This window comes from Manis pentadactyla, chromosome X (assembly GCF_030020395.1).
Source record: "Manis pentadactyla isolate mManPen7 chromosome X, mManPen7.hap1, whole genome shotgun sequence".
Taxonomy (NCBI): domain Eukaryota; kingdom Metazoa; phylum Chordata; class Mammalia; order Pholidota; family Manidae; genus Manis; species Manis pentadactyla.
In genome coordinates, this window is record NC_080038.1 from 65,957,845 (window position 1) to 65,971,225 (window position 13,381).

General features: G+C 38.8%; 1 pseudogene; it reads left to right on the forward strand.

The window, feature by feature from the left end:
- Window positions 1-3,641: 3,641 nt before the first annotated feature.
- Window positions 3,642-13,381, forward strand: part of LOC118931438 (succinyl-CoA:3-ketoacid coenzyme A transferase 1, mitochondrial-like) — a 29,329-nt pseudogene continuing 19,589 nt past the window's right edge.

The window sequence follows — 13,381 nt, forward strand, 5'->3', positions numbered from 1 at the left end:
TACAGGATATGTTAGAGGGACTGCTTCAGATGGAAATGTCCCTAAGGCTAAATAGCTTTCACCAGTGCAAATAAACCCACAGTAAAGGTAGTAGATCAATTCATTACCAAGCAAGTATAAAATTAAAATGAAACAAAAGAAGTAAAATTAGTAATACACAAAATCAGTCAAAGGATACACAAAAAGTACAGATTATATCTAATACAAAAAGTCCAGAGGAGGAAGAAGAAAAAAGTACCTTTAGATTGTACTTGAAATAGAGTAATGTAATCAGCAATTTAAGATAAACTGTTATGTAGTCAGGAAGCTACCCTTGAACCTTTGGTTACCACAAAACTGAAGCCTACAATAGATACCAAAAAAAATTTTTTTAAGGAACGGCCCAATCACAACACTAAAGAAAACCATCAAATAACAAAGAATACTATAAGCAAGGAAGAAAGAAAAACAGAGTAGAGCTATAAAAGCAAACAAAAAAAATAATGAATTAGCAGTAAGTCCATATCTACCAATAATACAGTTAAATGTATGTAGACTGAATGCATCAATCGAAAAACATAGGGTGGTAGAATGGATAAAGAAAAAGAACTATGGAAGTGCAGAGAGCACTGAACAAAAGGAAGAGACTTTTGTTTGTCTACAGGAGTTTCATTTCAGGCCCAGATATACACAGACTGAAAGGGAACATGTGGAAAAAGATATTTCATACAAATAATAGGGTGAAAAAAGCAGGAGTAGCAATACATATATCAGACAAAATAGGTTTCAAAACAAAGGAAGGAAACAAAGAATGACATCATATGATGATAAAGAAATCTGTCCAACAAGAGGATATAACCATTATAAATATGCACACAACATAGAAACACAGAAATATGTAAAACAAATGCTAACAGAATTAAAGGGGGAAATAGATTGCAGCACATTCATCATAGGAGGCCTTCACACACAACTCACATCAATAAACAGATCAACCAGACAGAAAATAAATAAGGAAACAAGCACTAAACAATTCATTAGATCTTGTGGACTTATCCGACATCTACAGAACACTCCATCCAGAAGCAGCAGGATAAACATTATTCTCAAGTATATACAGAACATTCTCCATGCTACATCACATACTAGGCCACAGAAATGCCTCAATACATTCAAAAAGATTGAAATTTTAGCAAACAACTTCTTAGACCACAATGGTGTGAAACTCAAAATTACACAAAGAAAACAAAAAAAGCCTACAAACAAATGGAGGCTACACAACATGCTTCTAAATAATCAATGATTCAATGATCAAATTAAAACAAATGAAAATAAACATTCAACAACCCAAAATCTGTTGGACATTGCAGACAGTTCTAAGAGGAAAGTACAAAGCAATAGAGATTTACCTTTAAAAACCCACAAGTAAACAGTCTAAACTTACAATTAAAGAAACTAGTAAGGAGAGAGGATTCAAGATGGTGGCATGAGGGGTGAGACAGATACCTCCTCCTAAAACTACATATAATACAAAAATATAATTAATACAAGTAATCTTGAAAGAGTAACAGAAAAGAAGGCTGTGCAAGACTGCATGCACCTGGAGAAAAGAACAGACCTAGCAGAACAGGATAATGCACCGAAGCCATGACCCTGTGAGACCCAAGCCCTTCCCCGACCCCAGCTCATTGGTGGGAGGAAGAGAAATGGAGCAGGGAGGGAGTGGAGGTCTCAGACTGCTGATCACCTAGCCCTGGAGATCTTCTCTGGGAGTATGAACGTACATTACATGGTGCTCTGGTGATTAGTGGGATTGGAAAGCTAAAACAGGAGGAATATCTGGAGAGACTGAGATTACAGATGCTTGTGGAAAACAGGGATCCACATCCGGCTGCTCTGGGTGGGCAGTCTGAGAGAATTCCTAACAGTGAGAGGGGAGGTGAATGGACAAGGATTGCACAGAGCTTTCTGTGCAGGAGGAAGTTCAGGTAGAAAAAATTGTCTAGGTACACTCTGCCGAGCACGTAGGGAACTTTCAGGATTGTAAAGGCACTCCATCCCCCTGGTTGACTACACAGCTCCAAAGACCGCCACCGTGATATGCAGCTTGCTGCACCATCCTCCAGCCAAACAGCATCTGGCTACCAAATTGGCAAGCCCTACCCTGTCATCAGGCCAGCCAGAGGGAAGCCCCATCTACCAGCAGCTAAAACACAAAGCATAGAGGCTTACACCCATGTGTTCAGCCCACTGGTTCTGCCAGTGGAAACAGGCATAGCAGCTGGGAAGCAGGAAACAGCTCTTTTCTCCCCACCAGGCACCAGCACTACTCCCCTGCAATACCTGACGTCACTCCAGGGTCTGAGAAGCTCCAGAGAGTAGAGCTACTAGGCACTAGAAGGCACCACATACAAATATGAAATGTTAAAGGAACTTGGTTCAAAGCAAAATCTCACAAACAACAGATAAAGGATTGAGTGAGAATGAACTAATCAATCTTCCTAAAAGAGATTTCAAAATAAAAATCATAAACATGCTCCTGGAGGTGCAGAAAAATATCCAAGAAAAGAGGAATTAATTTAGGACAGAGATCCAATCATTGATGAACACAATGGAGGGTTTTAAAAGCAGATTAGGGAGAGATTCTCAAGATGGCAGCATGAGTATGGTGGCAGAAATCTCTGCCCAAAACCATATATATTTTGAAAATACAACAATTACAACTATTCCTAAAAGAGTGACCAGAAGATACAGTACACAAGCTAGGCTACATCTACATCTGCGAGAACTCAACATCTCACAAAAAGGGTAAGATACAAAGCTGTGACCCAGGGGTACCCTAGCACTCCCCTGATGCCAGCTCACCAGTGGGAGGAAAAGAATCAGAGTGGGGAGGGAGTGAAAGCACAGGACTGCTAAATAACCAGCCCTAGTAATCTGCACTGGGAACACAGACACACATTGCATGGTGTACAAGATATTCGAGGAAAGGAAAATCAAAATCCAAGACTAAGACTACAAACAGGTTCCCACAGTGGGCCACCTTGGGACAAAAGAAAAGTGAGTGCTTTAAAAGTCTTAGAGGGACAAGGGTTTAACAGGTAGACAAAATCATCCTGGCACAATCAGCCCAACAGGCTGGGAACTTTAAGGAATGTCAGGCACCCTAATCCCCTGGGTGGCAACACAGCTCCAAAGCCCCTCATGGCTATAAGCAGCCTGCCATTCATTACCCTCACATTGGCACTGCAAACAAACCAGCTTACCTGCCATTGCTGCATAACAGCCGGGGAGCAGCCCTGCCCACAACAACCACACAGAGGCTTCTTCCAGTGTGCAGCTAAATAAGCCAGACCCAGAGGCTGTCCCCTGCCACAGACAGCGGAGACAGAAACAGAGTCTGGAATGCACAAAGGGGCTTTATTATCACAGAGAAAACATGCTGCTGGCCTGCAATCACTGCCAGTGCCCTAGGCCATCTTGAGGGCTTCCCAGCCCATGGCAGCTAAGCGGGTAAACCCAGAGGCTGTCCCCTGCATCCAGTTGACACTACACAGGCAGACAAAACTGGCAGAGAGTCCGAGAAGCATGTATGGGCCCTGTACTCACAGCAAACATGCACTGCTCATGAGCAACCACCACCAAGGCCCAAGGATATACCGATGGCCACACAGCCCATGGCAGCCCAGGATATCGACCCAGACGCTGCTCCCTGTGTGCGGTTGCCTGGCATGGGCAGCAGAGATCAGCGCAGAGTATGGAAAGCATGAGGGGGTGCCATTCTAATGGGAAAACACATGCAACTCACCTGTGACACCTGTCAGTGCCCTAGACCATTCCAAGGCCACCCCGCCTATGGAGGCTCAGGGGATTAACCCAGAGGCTACTCCCTGTGTGCGGTTGACTGGCACATACAGTGAAGACAGGAAAGGAGACAAGCAAGCAGGAAGGGACTCTGTTCTCCAAGCAGGCACACATGCCACATGCTGGTAATCACTTCAATCACTGTGAAAAGGCAGAAAAACCTTGTTAAATCCAATATCCATCAAACACCAGAGAGAGGGCATGGTGAGACATAAATTAACAATCTCCCTGAAACAAAAACTCAAAACAAAAGTCATAAGCATGCTGATGGAGCTGCAGAGACATATGCAAGAGCTAAGGGATGAATTCTGGAGGGAGATAACAGAAATTAAACAAACAATGGAAAGATTTAAGAGCAGACTGGATGAGGTGCAAAAGACTGTTAATGGAATATAAAACAAAGAAGAAGAATGCAGAGCTGAAGCAGAGAGAGATAAAAGGTTCTCTAGGAATGAAAGAATATTAAGAGAATTGTGTGACCAATCCAAGTGGAATAATATTTGCATTATAGGGGTACCAGAAGAAGAAGAGAGAGAAAAGGGGATAGAAAATGTCTTTGAAGAAATAATTGCTGATAATGCCCCCAATCTGGGAAAGAAATAGTCTAACAGACCATGGAAGTCCACATATCTCCCAACACATGGGACCCAGGGAGGACAACACCAAGACATGTAACAATTAAAATGGCAAAGATGAAAGAGAAAGACAGAGAATTAAAAGGAGCCAGGGAGAGAAAAAAGATCACCTACAAAGGAAAACCCATCAGGCTATCATCAGAGTTCTCAGCAGAAACATTACAGGACACAAGAGAATGGCATGATATATTTAATGCAATGAAACAGAAGGGCTACAAACAAAAAATACTGTATCCAGCAAGATTATCATTTAAATTTGAAGGAGGGATTAAAAAATTCATAGATAAGCAAAAGTTGAGGGAATTTGCTTTCCACAACCCATCTCTACAGTGTATTTTAAAAGGACTGATCGAGATGGAGGTGCTCCTAAGGCTAAATAGATGTCACTAGATAAAATAAAACCACAGCAAAGAAAGTAGACCAATCAAATACTAACAAAGTGAAAACTAAAATCAGCTATCCACAAAATAAGTCAAGGGAAACACAAAGGAGTACAGAATAAAACACTTAACATATAAAGAGTGGAGGAGGAAGTAAAATAATGGAGAGAGAAAAGAATCATCAGACTGTGTTTATAATAGTGTAATAAGTGAGTTAAGTGAGACAGTTAGATAGTAAAGAAGCTACCATTGAAACTTTGGTACCCATGAATCCAAAGATTGCAATGGCAAAAAGCATATATCCATTGATAATCGACCTAAATATAAATGGACTCAATGCACCAATCAAAAGACCCAGAGTAATAGAATGGATAAAAAAAGCAAGACCCATCTATATGCTGCCCACAAGAGACTCAGTTCAAACAAAAAGACATACACAGACTAAAAGGGAAGGGATGGAAAAAGATATTTCATGCAAAAATAGGGAGAAAAAATCAGGTGTTGCACTACTTGTATCAGATAAAATAGACTTCAAAACAAACAAAGTAACAAGAGAAGATGAAAATTACATAATGATAAAGGGATGAGTTCGAAAAGAGGATATAACCATTATAAATATCTATGCACCCAACAGAGGACCACCTACATATGTGAAACAAATACTAACAGAATTGAAGGGGAAATAGAATGCAATTCATCCATTTTAGGAGACTACAACACACTGCTCACTCCAAAGGACAGGTCAACAGACCTGAAAATAAGAAAGGACACAGAGGCGCTGAACAACACACTAAAACAGATGGACCTAACAGACATCTACAGAACTCTACACTCAAAAGCAGCATGATAAACATTTTTCTCAGGTGCACAGGGAACATTTATCAGAAAGACCACACCACACGAGGTCACAAAAAGAGCTTCAGTAAATTCAAAAAGATTGAAATTCTACCAACCAACTTCTCAGATCACAAAGGTATGAAACTAGAAATAAATTGTACAAAGAAAACAAAAAGGCTCACAAACACATGGAGGCTTAACATCATGCTCCTAAATAATCAATGGATCAATGACCAAATTAAAACAGAGATCAAGCAATATACAGAGACAAATGAAAACAATAGCACAATGCACCAACTTCTGTGGGACACAGCAAAGGTGGTTCTAAGAGGAAAGCATATAGCAATCCAGGCCTATTTAAAGAAGGAAGAAGAATCCCAAATGTATAGTCTAAAGTCATAATTATTGAAATTGGAAAAAGAAGAACAAATGAGGCCCAAAGTCAGCAGAAGAAGGGACATAATAAATATAAGAGAAGAAATAAAATTGAGAACAATAAAACAATAGAAAAATCAATGAAACCAAGAGCTGGTTCTTTCAGAAAATAAACAAAATACATAAAATGCTAGCAAGACTTACTAAAAGAAAAAGAGGGTCCACACACATAAATAGAATGAGAAATGAGAAAGGAAAAGTCACAATGGATAACACAGAAATACAAAGAAATATTAGAGAATGTTATGAAAATCTGTATGCTAACAAACTGGATAACCTAGAAGAAATGGACAACTTTCTAGATAAATACAACCTTTCAAGACAGACCAAAGAAGAAAAAGAACATCTAAACAGACTAATTACAAGCAAAAAAAACTAAACAGTAATCAAAAAACTACCCAAGAACAAAACCTCTGAAACAGATGGATTCATGACTGAATTTTATCTGACATTTAGAAAAGAGATAATACCCATTCTCCTTAAAGTTTTCCACAAAATAGAAGAGGGAGTAGTACTTCCAAACTCATTCTATGAAGCCAGAATCACCCTAATACCAAAACCAGGCAAAGACAACACAAAATAAGAAAACTACAGAAGAATACCTGTAATGAACATAGATGCAAAAGTAGTCAACAAAGTATTAGCAAAGCGAATTCAAAAATACATCAAGAGTATCATATACCACGACAAAGTGGGATGCACCAAAGGGATGCAAGGATGGTACTACATTCGAAAATCCATCAACATCATCCACTACATCAAAAAAAAGGACAAAAACCACATGATTGTCTCCATAGATGCTGAAAAAGCATTTGACAAAATTCAGAATTCATACACAATAAAAACTCTCAACAAAATGGGTATAGAGGGGAAGTACCTCAACATAATAAAGGCCATATATGACAAACCCACAGCCAATATCATACTTAACAGCAAGAAGCTGAAAGATTTTCCCATAAGATCAAGAAGAAGAAAAGGTTGCCCAGTCTCCCCACTTTTAATCAATGTAGTACTGGAGGTCCTCTCCATGGCAATCAGACAAAACAAAGAAATAAAATGCATCCAGTTTGATAAGGAAGAATCCAAACTGTCCCTGTTTGAAGATAACATGATATTTTACACAAAAAAACCTAAAGAATCCACTCCAAAACTACTATAACTAATATCTGAATGCAGCAAAGTTGCAGGATACAAAGTTAAAACACAGAAATCTGTTGCATTCCTATACACTAAAGATGAACTAGCAGAAAGAGAAATCAGGAAAACAATTCCAGTCAAAATGGCATCAAAAAGAAAAAAAATACCTAGGAATAAACCTAACCAAGGAGGTGAAAGACCTGTACCTTGATAACTACAAGACACTCTTAAAAGAAATTAAAGGGGACACTAGGAAACAGAAATTCATCCCATGCTGTTGGGTAGGAAGAATTAATATTGTCAAAATGGTTGTTCTCCCCAAAGTAATCTACACATTCAATGCAATCTCTATCAAAATACCAACAGCATTCTTCAATGAAATGGAACAAATAGTTCTAAAATTCATATGGAACTGCAAACACCCTGTATCACCAAAGCAATCCTGAGAAGGAAAAATAAAGCAGGGGCAATCTCGCTTCCCAACTACAAGCTCTACTACAAAGCCACAGTAATCAAGACAGTTTGATACTGGCCAAGAACAGACCCATAGACCAGTGGAACAGAATAGAGAGTCCAGATATTAACCCAAGCATATATGGTCAATTAATATACAATAAAGGAGCCATGGACATACAGTGGGGAAATGACAGCTTCTTCAACAACTGGTGTTGGAAAAACTGGACAGCTTCATGCAAGAGAATGAACCTGGACCATTCTCTAACCCCATACACAAAAATAAACTCAAAATGGATCAAAGACCCGAATGTAAGTCATGAAACCATAAAACTCTTAGAAAAAAAACATAGGCAAATATCTCTTTGACATAAACATGAGCAAATTCTTCATGAATATATCTCCTTGGGGAAGTGAAACAAAAGCAAAAATGAACAAATGAGACTATATCACACTAAAAAGATTCTGTACAGCAAAGGACACCATCAGTAGAATAAAAAGGCATCCTACAGTATGGGAGCATAGATTCCTAAATGACATATCCGATAAGGGGTTGACATCCAAAAAGTATAAAGAGCTCATTCACCTCAACAAACAAAAAGCAAATAATCCAAATAAAAATGGGCAGAGAAACTGAACAGACACGTCTCCAAAGAAGAAATTCAAATGGCCAACAGGCACATGAAAAGATGCTCCTCATTGCTAACCATATGAGAAATGTAAATTAAAACCACAATGAGATATCTCCTCACACCAGTTAGGATGGCCACCATCCAAAATACAAACAACAAATACTGGCAAGAATGTGGAGGCAGGGGTACCCTCCTACACTGTAGGTGAGAATGTAAATTAGTTCAACCACTGTGGAAAGCAATATGGAGGTTCCTCAAAAAACTAAAAATAGAAATACCATTTGACCCAGGAATTCCACTCCTGGGAATTTACTCTAAGAATTCAGGAGCCCAGTTTGATAAAGACATATGCACTCCTATGTTTACTGCAGCACTATTTAAAATAGCCAAGAAATGGAAGCAACCTAAATGTCCATCAGTAGATGAATGGATATAGAAGCTGTACATATATACAATGGAATATTATACAGCCATAAGAAGAAAACAAATCCTACCATTTGCAACAACATGGATGGCACTAGAGGGTATTATGCTCAGTGAAATAAGCCAGGTGGAGAAAGACAAGTATCAAATGATTTCACTCATGTGTGGAGTATAAGAACAAAGATAAAACTGAGGGAACCAAACAACAGCAGACTCACATAACACAAGAATTGACTAACAATTACCAAAAGGAATGGGAGTGGGGAGGATGGGTGGGAAGGGAGGGATAATGGGGAAATCAGGGCATTAAGATCAGCACACATAATGTAGGGGGTGTGTACGGGGAAGACAGTATAACACAGAAAAGACAACTAGTGATTCTATAGCATCTTACTACACTGATGGACAGTGACTGTAGTGGGGTATGTGGTGGATACTTGATAATGGGGGGAGTCTAGTAACCATAATGTTGCTCATATAATTGTACATTAATGATACCCAAAAAAAAGCAGATCAGATACCATGGAGAAGATGATAAATGAAATAGAAATTAGAGAAGAGGAATACAAAATAGCTAAGGCACAGAGAGATAAAGGATATCTAAGAATGAAAGAATATTGAGAGAACTGTGTGACCAATCCAAATGGCAAATATTCATATTGTAGGGGTACCAGAAGAAGAAGAGATAAAAGTGGATAGAAAGTGTCATTGAGGAAGTAATTGCTGAAAACTTCCCCAATCTGGGGAAGAAGATAGTGTCTCTGGCCTTGGAGGTGCATAGATATCCCAACACAAGGGACCCAATGAAGACAACACCAAGACAGATAATAATTAAAATGGCAAATATCACAGATAAGGACAGATTATTAAAAGGAGCCAGAGGGAGTAAAAAGATTACATACAAAGGAAAACTCATTAGGATATCATCAGATTTCTCACCAGAAACGCTATGGGCCAGAAGCGAGTGCCATGATATATTTAATGCAATGAAGCATAAGGTCCTGGAACCAAGAAAAGTCTACCCAGCAAGGATATCATTTAAATTTGAAGGAGGGATTGAACAATTTCCAGATAGGCACATGCTGGGAGAATTTAGCTCCCACAAACTCTCTCTAGAGTGTATGTTGGAGGGACTCCTTTATATGGAAGTGTTCCTAAGGACAAATAGTGGTCTCCAGAGGTAATAAAACCACTGAAAGGAAATTATAACAGTCAATTACTAAGCAAATGCAAAATTAAATCAACTACCCCCAAACTTGGTCAACGGATAGACAGAGAGTACATAATATGATAGAGAATGGAGGAGGAAGAAAAAGGAAAAGAAAAAAAAAGAATCTATAGATGGTGTTTGTAGTAGCATACTAAGCGAGTTGATTTAGACTCTTAGATAGTAAAGGACTTAACCATGAAACTTTAGCAACCATGAATCTAAAGCCTGCAATGGCAGTAAGTACATACCTATTGATAATCACCCTAAATGTAAATGGTCTACGGCACCAATCAAAATATATAGAGTCACTGAATGGGTAAAAAAAGTATACCCAACTATATGCTGCCTACAAGAGACTCACTTCAAACCCAAAGACAATCACAGACTAAAAGTGAAGGGATGGAAAACGATATTTCATGCAACTGATAGGGTGATAAAAGCAGGAGTTGCAGTCTTAGTATCAGACAAAACAGACTCTAAAACAAAGAAAGTCATGAGACAAAGAAGGACATTACATAACAATAAAGGGGTCAATCCAATAAGAGGTTATAACTATTATAAATATTTGAGCACCCAACACAGGAACACCTACATATGTGAAACAAATATTAACAGAATTAAAAGGGGAAATAGAAGGAAATGTGTTCATCCTAGGAGACTTCAACACTCTACTCACTCCAAAAGACAGATCAATCAGACAGAAAATAAGTAAGCAGACATAGGCATTGAGCAACACATTAGAATAGATGGACCTAACAGACATCTACAGAACTCTCCACCCAAAAGCAGCAAGATACACAGTCTTCCCAAGGGCACATGGAAGATTTTCAAGAATAGAACATATACTAGGCCACAAAAAGAGCTTCAATTAAATAAAAAAGATTGAAATTGTACCAACCCATTTCTCTGAACAAAAAAGAATGAAACTAGAAATAAATTATGCAAAGAAAACAAAAGAGACCACAAACACATGGAGGCTTAAAATCATGCTCCTAAATAACCAATGGATCAAGGACCAAATAAAAACAGAGATCAAGCAATATATGGAGACAAATGCCATAAATAATTCAACAACACAAAATCTGTGGGATACAGCAAAGGCCGTGCTAAGAGGGAAGTATATTGCAATAAAGGCCTGCCTCAGGAAAGAAGAAGAATCCCATATGAACAGCCTAAACTCACAATTAATGAAACTAGGAAAAGAAGAACAAATGAGGCCTAAAGTCAGTAGGAGTGACATAATAAAGATTAGAGCAGAAATTTAAAAATTGAGCAGAATAAAACAATAGAAATAATCAATGAAAACACGGGCTGGTTCCTCAAGAAAATAAAGAAAATAGATAAACCCCTAGCCAGACTTACCAAGGAAAAAAGAGAGTCTACACACATAAACATAATAAAAAAAGAGAAAGGAAAAACACTACAGACACCACAGAAATACAAAGAATTTTTAGAGAATACTATGAAAAATTATATGCTAACAAACTGGATAACCTAGAAGAAATGGACAACTTTCTAGAAAAACACAACCATCCCAGGCCAACCCAGAAAGAAACAAAGTCTGACAGATAAATTACTAACAATGAAATTGAATTGGAAATCAAAAAACTGCCTAAGAACAAAATGCCTGGAAGAGATGGCTTCACTGCTGAATTTTATCAAACATTTAGAGAAGACATAGTACCATTCTCCTTAAAGTTTTCCAAAAATTAGAAGAGGAGAGAATACTCCCAAACTCTTTCTATGAGGTCAGCATCACCCTAAAACCAAAACCAGGCAAAGACAACATAAAAATAAATAAATAAAAGACCAATATCCCTGATGAACATATATGCAAAAATACTCAAAAAAATATTCGGAAACCATATTGAAAAATACATCAAAAGATCATCCATAATGATCAAATAGGATTTAGGATTTATTCCAGGGATGCAAGGATGGTACAATATTCAAAAATTCATCATCATCCACCACATCAACAAAAAGAGGACAAAAACCACATAATCATCTCCATAGATGCCAAAAAAGCATTCAACAAAATTCAACATCCATTCATGATAAAAATTCTCAACAAAATGGGTATAGATGGCAAGTACCTCAACATAAATAAAGGCCATATATGATAAACCCACAGCCAACATAATACTTAACAGTGAGAAGTGGAAAGCCTTTCCTTTAAGATTGAGAACAAGACAAGAATGTCCACTCTCCCCACTTTTATTCAACATAGTTCTTGAGGTATTAGCCACAGCAACCACACAACACAATGAACTAAAAGGCATCCAGATTGGTAAAGAAGAAGTTAAACTGTCCCTGTTTGCAGATTACATGATACTATACATTAAAAACTCTAAAGAAACATGGCAGCATGAGAGGAGAGACAGAGGTTTCGTCCTACAATGGGATACAACTAGAAAATAAAGTTGGCGCAACTAATCCTGAGAGAGCAACAGGAAAAATGATGGTGCCAGACTGCATACACCTGGAGAAAAGAGCAGACTTCACCAAATGGGGTTACGTACCAGAGCTGTGGCTCAGCGGGACCCGAGTCCTTCCCCCACCCCAGCTCACTGGTGGGAGAAAGAGAAACTGAGCAGGGAGGGAGTGGAAGGCTTGGGACTGCTGAATACCTAGCTCCAGAGATCTGCGCTGGGAGCACAAACCTACATTTCATGGTGCTTTCATCATAACTCTTCTGATTATGGAGATGGAAAGCTGGGAGAGGCAGAGTTCCTGGGGAGACTGGAATTCCGGCCGCTTGTGGAATGCAAGGATCCATATCCAGCTGCTCTGGGACAAAAGCTTATATCTGTGTGCTCAGCCCACTGGTTCAGGCAGTGGAGACAGGCACAGTAGCCGGGACGTGGGGAACAGCTCTTTCCTCCCCCCAGGCACAAATACTGCTACCCTGTGACGCCCGACATTGGTTCAGGGGCTGAGCAGCTCCAGAATAGAGCTTCTGGACACTAGAGGGTGCCATATACAAATATGAAATGCCAAAGAAACCTGGTCCAGAGTAAAATTATTAATACAACTCCTGAGAAAGATTTAAATGATATGGACCTCCTGACTCTTCCTGAAAGGGAGTTCAAAATAAAAATCAACAACATGCTAATGGAGGTACGGCAAGACATCCAAGAACACAGGAATGAATTCAGGTTGGAGATCCAATCATTGAAGAACATGATGGAGGGTATTAAAAGCAGGTTGGATATGGTGGAGGAGAAGATAAATGAAATAGAAACTACCGAAGAGGAATAAAAAGAAGCTGAGGCACAGAGAGAAAAAAGGATCTCTAAAAATGAAAGAATATTGAGAGAACTGTGTAACCAATCCAAACATAACAATATTCACATTATAGGGATACCAGAAGAAGAAGAGAGAGAGAAAGAGATA